At 35.1% G+C, this 8,208-nt stretch overlaps 1 long non-coding RNA gene across 1 annotated transcript; it reads left to right on the top strand.

The window, feature by feature from the left end:
- Positions 1–2,180: 2,180 nt before the first annotated feature.
- On the top strand, positions 2,181–5,102 carry LOC146883214 (uncharacterized). Its single transcript, XR_014985244.1, has 5 exons — positions 2,181–2,774; positions 2,919–3,038; positions 3,124–3,191; positions 4,643–4,756; positions 4,888–5,102. It is a non-coding gene; the product is annotated as an uncharacterized LOC146883214 (long non-coding RNA).
- The last annotated feature ends 3,106 nt before the right edge of the window (positions 5,103–8,208 follow it).

Below are 8,208 nucleotides of genomic sequence, written 5' to 3'. Positions count from 1 at the left end.
TGGTTTTAAGTAATTTGAAATAGAAGAGAAATAGAAAGGAATTGATTTACTACAAGCAAACAGAGGTTCGACAGTGAACATTGATATTCTGGAAATCGTGGGGCAGCCATGTTTAGTGTTGGAATCTTTTAGTAAAGGTGGTTTGCGATGGTCTCACCAACGTTGCCATGGCGGTCACGACAAGGGAGAGGTAAGTCACAGTTGAACCAGTCTTGGATTTTGGGGATGATGCGAGAACGTGTTGGCGTTGGTCACATCGTTTTCGGCATTAAGGTCGCACCGTCGTTACTGGCACCATTGAAGTCACGGATAGGTGCTGGCTCGATGAAGGATGTAGCGTAGGGATGAAGGCGAAAATCTGTAGCTGCCGCTGCTGTTGGTGATGGTTGTCGTTGTCACTGTTGCCGCCATGACTCGAGTCCCGCTGGTGGTCTAGAAATCGTGGGGCGGCAATGGTGTTTTGTGGAAAGGAAGAAGATGAAGAAAGGGTTAGGTCTCATGTTAATTAACTTGTGTTGTGTGTTTTGTTAATTAGGGCATATTTAAATTTTTCTTCACGTACCTCAATAATTAATTCGCACACCCCTGTTTTTAATTAGGGTTAGCAGGTTTAACTTTTTCTTCACGCACTTCCATAGTTAATTCGACCCTTGTTGTTAATTAGAGTTAACAAATTTAACTTTTTCTTCACGCACCTCCATAATTAATTCGCGCACCCTTGTTGTTAATTAGAGTTAGCAGATTTCACTTTTTCTTCACGCACCTCCATAATTTAATTTGTGCTACCCCACTTTTAATTTGGATTCCGTTTATTTATTTACTTCATGCACTCTCCAATGTAATAACCTCACACCCCGTACATTAAGTTTTATTTCACCTTATGTACCTGCGTTTTTACTAAGCACACACCTCACTCCTTTAATTTCCTTTTTTAGGCTAGAATGTGTTAACTTTATGTACCACAAGTTTCTCTTTATGCACCACGTATTTTTCTTTATGCACCTCGTTTCCGTATATAGATTATTTCTCATTGCACCCACATACTCACTTATGCACTCCCATTCTAATTTTACCATTTTTTTAATTAAATCTCACATTTCAATCACATCATTTTCTAAAATAATAAAAATATTTTAAATTGAAATAAAAATTAACATAGTTTTCAAAAATGATAAAAATAAGAATAAATAAAAATTTGAAACTATTTTCTTTATTTTCTCTTTTAGTGTCTAATCGACTATTCGTGGTGCACGACACTTTTTTTAAATAAAAATTATAAAAATAGTTTTAGTTTCTAATCGATCGTTCGCGTCACACGACACTTCTATTTTAATATACAAAAGTTATAAGAATAGTTTTAGTGTCTAATCGACCGTTCGCGTCCCACGATACTCCTTTTTAAATAAAAAATTATAAAACTTGTTTTGATGTCTAATCGACTGCTCGCGTCGCACGACATTCCTTTTCAAAGATATAAAAAATCATAGAAATGTTTTGGTGTCTAATTGACCACTCGCGTCACACGGCACTTTTTTCAAAAATACAAAATATAAAAAATGTTTTTGGTGTCAACCTGGCCGCACGCGTCGCATGACACGTATTTTCAAAAATGTCAAAAGAACCCTTTAAAAATTAAATATTCTAATAAAGTTTTAGCAAGAACTACGTGATCCTTGATTCTCCATTGTGAATGGTGATACGTAGGAGCAGGACAAGTCCTTGTTAGGTTCACTTTCCAAAAATCAAATGGTTTTCCAAATCATTTTCAAATAGTTTTATAAAGAAGTACGTAGCCCTGATTTCTCATTTTTAATAAGAATACGTAGGACAAAGGTTTTTAACCTTTTTTCCCTCAAAATATACACTACAGCAAAAATGACTTTAGGCAACACTAAATTTGTCCACGAATATAAAAGCGTTGCCTAATCATAGTATAGACAACAATTTTACACGCATGGCTTAAAGTATTCCAATGACAACGCTTTACAAAATGTGGATACTTTATGCCACATTTATTTCTTTGTTGGCTTTAAAATGTGTGAGCTATACCATAAAACCGTTGTCTGTAATAAATTTTAAAAAATAAATTTAATAATTTTGAAAATATAAATTTTAGTGCCTAAGTATCAGTGTGTTAGTGAAATTGGTATCTAGCAAAGAATGAAAAGCCTGTAATTCTTCCCTCCACTTTGCTCATTCTTGGTTCCCGCTCACTCACTTAGTGTCCAAATTAAAACCTATTTTCGTAAGGCTCCCTCTTCTCGACTCCATCACCACCTGCGAAACCCACTCCGTCTCGACTCCATCACCACCTGCGAAACCTACTCCGTCTCCACTCCATCACCACCTGTGAACCCGCTCTGTCTTCGCGACTCCATCACCTGCTGTGAAACCCGCTCCGTCTTCTCGACTCCATCACCACCTGCGAAACCCGCTCCGCCTTCTCGACTCCATCACCACCTGCGAAACCCGCTCCGCCTTCTCGACTCCATCACCACCTGCACAACCTCTGCTTCATCTTTTCTCGACTCCATCACCACCTGCGAAACCCGCTTCGTCTTCTCGACTCCATCACCACCTACGAAACCCTTCATACCGTCCATCGTTAATCGGCCAGCGACTTACCGCCGTGGTCGTCGTGCCGTCATCAGTTCTCGTGGTCATCGCGCGATTCACCTCTTCGTTGCACGATTCAGCCTCGTCGTCGCGCATTCACCTTCGTTGTCGTGCCCTCGTGTGAGTTGTCGTCGTCTTCGAGCTATAGTGATTGAATAGTAAGGCTTCTGTAGGTCTTAGAAACTGAATAATAAGGCTTTTGTAGGTCATACAGCTCAACAGGAAGCATCACCTTACTATTCATTTTTTTGTGCGTGCTTTTAGATTATGCTTGGCTTGATTTTCTTGTCTATGTTGTGCAGGCAGGATGCTTGATGATATTTTTGACTGAAGTCTTTTGATTTTCACCTAATACTCTTGTTTAGGAAGAGATGGTGAAGGCTAAGTTTGAGGCAGCTATCATAGAAGCAGAGTTGAGCGCGGTAATAATTTCCCATTTCAGTGAGTACCTACACCATTATATCATTCTTGCCTGTCTGTAAATTGTGATAGCCATTTTAACTATAGCTGCAGATATTTCATATCAGTAGAATCATAAAACTTAAGGAAAGAGAGTTAGAGCATCTCTTACAAAGGTAATAAATCTCTTGATCATTGTGATCCATTAAATTATAGTTTCTGTGATCCATTATCCATATTACAACTTTGTCTGCGATTCATATGTAGTTCCTGATTATGGAATTTGCATTATCATGTTTGATTGAAAGTTGTGATTTTGAACCAGGAGGATATTACTATTATGTTTGATTGAAAGTTGTGATTTAGGATAACTGTTAGTATTTTGTTTGAATCTGAATTCTTTTTGTTCTGTAGTTAATAGTAAAAATGCAGCTGTACAGACAAATTTTGTTTGAATCTGAATTCTTTTTGTTCTGTAGTTAATAAAGAAAATGCAGAGTTATTAGTTTACCAGAAAAAAAGAGAGAAAGAAATAATAGTGTAAAAAGATTTTTATGTTTTTTTTATTGGGATGATTGATACATAGTGGTTTAGAATTAGGCAAATTTAGGTAAGAAGTTTTAAAACGTAATTCATTTTCCTAAATTACCTGAAGAACAAAAGAGATGCAACTAGCTCCAATTCTGCTGATTCAGATTCAATCAATAACAAAGAAGATGGTCTAATCTGAAATACTGTGAGTTTCACAGTATTATAAGTGCATTTGAGTCATGTTTGATATTTTCTATAAATAATTAAAACTCTGTTTCTGACTAAAAATGTTAGGTGTGAATGTGTTCATATAAATGTTAATACATTTACCTGTCAAAGGCATTTATTGCCTCAAGCTTTTATACAGGAGTTTAGCTTTCATACAAGCCTTTTCTTAATGTATTTGGAATGTATTATATATGGCCATATGGCTCCCTATTTCAATGTTAAAGTTTTTTCATGCATAATAATTGAGTAATATAGGTGGGTCTCGCTTTTCTTAATGATTGTCCCGCTTCTTTTTTTACATAATATAATTCTAAATGCATGTGGGGTTCATGTTTTAGCATGATTTGAGTTCAATTTCAAGATCTTCTTACGTGCACAATATATTTGGGGTTCCTTACAAATTGAAACAAGCAAGCCCCATGGTGCAGTTACGTGGTATAGCTACCCATGATAATTTTGATACCTTATATATCCATATAGTGCACGAGTTTCAAGTTTCAAATAGCTAAGAGCATCAAAACTGATTATGATCTACTCAAAACTGATTTATATGCAATCCTAAATTATGTAGGTCTGTATGCTCATCATATGAAGTGTGTAACAAAATTGATTATGATCATATGTGACTAGAAAATTATGGAGATACTTGGTTGAAAGAGTATAAATGGCATCAGTAATCTGCATGTTGGTTAACCATTTTATCACATACAAATCTACATGTTAGTGTATTTATAGGTAAAGAAAATCTACATTTGTCACATATAAATCTGCAACAGCCATTATTTTTGAATCCCTTTCTTCTATGTTTTTCTTTTTTCGGCCAATGGAAGTTGGAACTAAGTTAAAAATGACTGGTCCAAATTTTGAGGTGCCTGAAATGAAGTCAAGCAAAGAACTGCGAAAGAAAGTAAAGATAAAGCGTGAAAGGATAATAAGCATTGGAGGGTCACCAATGGACCTAAGTTTTTGTTGTTTATATGTGGTGAAACACTCTTGAAGAGTTGAATTCCTCTACATTATATATTACTGTTTTATCAATTAAGACTTGCATTATTTTTGTTTTATTAGTTGGGATTTGGATAAGAGATAAATTGAACTTTTTTTTTTGTTCAGGATGTTGGTGAAGATCAAGAGGATGAAGAATGATAAAAAAATTCCAAATGGTATATGAAGATGAAGAGGAATGAAAGTGCAAGATAAATTGTACTTTTTCATTTTTGGAGAACATAATACTTTTTAATTAGTTGTAAACATTGTTACTTATGGAATTGTATACAATATTACAATATAATTTTGCAATATATGAAAATTTTCAATTTCATATTATATGTTAGAAGTGCCTTATTTAATCTATTTTATTTCTACTATTTTAATAGAATAAATATATTTTAATTAATATTGTTCAAATAAAATTATTAATATTTTATTTAAAATAGTATTGTCTAAATGTATAGATAAAATAAAAATTATATTTTAAATTATTTTACATGATTCAATTTTTATAAGCTTTGTTTAAACAAATCTATTTTGTTCCACACTTTTATAAATGTGGCCTATAGAAATAAGCAACACGAAAAAAATCGTTGCATTATATTGGCCGAAAAACTGTTGCCTATTGGAACATTTTAGGCAACATTTTTTAATGGTTGCATAATAAGCAACAGTTTTCGAATTTCCTGGCCTAAACGGAAAAAAACCGTTGCGTATAGTATAGGCCACAACCATCTATGCAACGACCGCAAATCCGTTGCCAATTCGTTGCCTAATCTTGAGGCCACGGTTTTTTTACTTTAGGCCATGGTTTTTGGTCCATTGCCTAAAGTCATTTTTCCTGTAGTGATATGTTTGCTCAATATTTTCTTATTTTTGGAAAAATAAATATATAAAATAAACACATCTCTTTTGCAAATTTAATTAAAGGTACCGTCTTTGGGCAGACGCTGTAGGGTGCTAATACCTTCCCTACGCGTAACTGACTCCCGAACCCTAAATTTGGTATTCCATAGTTTTCTAGAATAAATTATGATGGCGACTTCAAATCTCTATTTTCAAAAACAATTTTATTTTTGGTTCGTCGTCCCCGTCGCGATTTAGGTTGCGACAGATGGCAACTCCACTGGGGACTGCCAAAAAGTCAAGCCTATTTAATCGAATATGCGAAAGCGATGTGTTTAATTTAGATATTTTGTTTTTTCCTTTCTCGATTTATGAATATTATATATTCCTGTTGGTGTATGACATATTTGTGGATATTGAACCTTAGGGTAGAAAACATGTTTTTTGTATGGATCTTTTTTGCAGGCGGGGGTTTAGGTTTGCATTTTTCTCCCTTCACACACCTACCTTATATTTTGTACATGACATGAGTGTGGCCCTATACCCAAGTCTGAGTAGCTTAGGATTAGAAGGGCTTGTGTAGCAGTGCCATAGTGGATGTACTTCCAAAGTGGTCATTGTGAGAACCCCAGCTAGAGTCTGTTTGCTTTATTTGATACTCTCACATCGTGTTGTTTACCAATTGTTGTGATAAATGTCGTGAAGTAGGCCATAGCTCTAGTGACCTTTTATCTTTAGGAAACAGGAGATTATCCTAGTGAACGCATATACCTACCTTAAATCTTATGACGCGCTTAAACCTCGTAAGGCACAAAGGGAGATGTGTATTCCTATAATTCCTATTTTGTTTTTGTTTTTATTTGTATTTCATTCTTTATGTTTTCTTTTTAGGTTGTAATAAGTTATGTAAATTATTCATAACATCGTGTAATCTGTAATGTTTTTTCTTTTTCTTGTACATTTTCATTATACTCATTCTAGATAGAAAATTATAAAGTTGTGTCATTTCCTTAGAGAAAAATGAAAATTAATAGGGAATCTGGAGTTGGAGAGCATTCTGGTTCAGAGTCACTAAAATAGAAGCAATCAATTAGAGCAAAGGAAGGCAACTTGACTTATCTTCGAGAGTTGGTGGGGAAGATGAAGACTATCCAGAGGAATAATTTTCGAAGGAAATATAGGAATTTACTGAATCTTCTAGAGATTGATACTCAGGTTCCAGCTATTACTACTTTGGTCCAATACTATGATCTATCGCTCTGGTGCTTCACCTTCAAGGATTTTCAGTTAGTGCTGACAGTAGCAGAATTTGGGGATATTCTAGACCTACCGTTAGAAGGTAAAGTTCCTTACAAGCATACAACACAAAATACATCTATTTCGACATTAGCAGGAATCTTAAAAGTACACCCTATAGAGTTAGAAGGCAAAATGATTACAAAGGGAACTGTCAACGACATTCCTCAAGGGTTTCTAGAAGGGCATCTACGCCAATTGTCTGATAAAGACATGGGGGAAACCTTCATAGATGTACTGGCGCTCATTCTTTATGGCCTTATGATTTTCCCAAGCATCGATAATTTTGAGGATTTCTCAACCATTAATGTTTGCATAGCATATAAAATCAATGCAGAAAATCCATTCATAGCAATCTTACCTGATGTTTATGGAAATTTGAATATGTGTTATGAATCTAAGAAGAAGAAGTTGTCATGTTGCTTGCCATTATTATATAAATGGTTTATTTCTCATGTCAGTCCAAATTACAAGTTAACTGCTAAAGGAGCACATGTATGGACATGTTTTTTTGCTAAATTATATAATGGAATGATCAAACGAGAGGTGTCCCAGCAATAGGGATCACATATCATATATTGTGGGGAGTACCCAAATGTACCTCTTATAGGAACCAAATATTGTGTTAATTATAATCCAATATTAGCACAAAGACAATTTGGGTATCTTATACGAGGTGCACCAAATCGAGAATCTTTAGTTGCAGTATGGAATTGCTATGAAGAAGGGACATCTAATGAATTACTCTGACGGGTAAGAAGTGCTTAGGGTAGTGTCGTGTGTGTAGAAAAAGACTTAAAGTCGTGGGTAGTAAATGAGAAGATGTCTTATCAGCAATGGGTAATGGATAGGGTTAAAGTGGTGAATCTACCGTTCAAACTAGTTGCCTTCATGCCAGAACAACAAGATGTGGAGAGTGAGGAAGTAAAAACCCTTAAGGAAGAAATAGAAAGGATGAAGCAGAAAAATGTTAAGCTTGTTAATGATCTTCAAAAAACCCATCATGAATATGTAGATCTCAAAGATAACAATGAAGCCAGGATCAGAACTTGTGATCTATTGATAAAGAAGTAGAGAGAGGAAAGAAACCATCACTTCAGAGTACAACAGGATCTCGAAGCAGCTAATAAAGAGCTAGCTTTGAGAGGCAAAGAGAAGAAAGCGGTGACATTGTCTGAACGTGAGAAAATTGCATTATGTGAAGAATTGGCAAGAGACAAAAGGGAGGCATTAAACAAGCTGCGTAATGCACAAGTTAGGATTAAGGAGATGGAACAACAAAGAAAAAAAGACAACAACTTA

The sequence above is a fragment of the Vigna unguiculata genome, chromosome 10 (genome assembly GCF_037176805.1).
Source record: "Vigna unguiculata cultivar grain cowpea cultivar isolate G323 ecotype 2 chromosome 10, ASM3717680v1, whole genome shotgun sequence".
NCBI lineage: Eukaryota > Viridiplantae > Streptophyta > Magnoliopsida > Fabales > Fabaceae > Vigna > Vigna unguiculata.
Note: the sequence above shows the minus strand (reverse complement) of the source record. Positions and strands in the feature narration are given on the sequence as shown.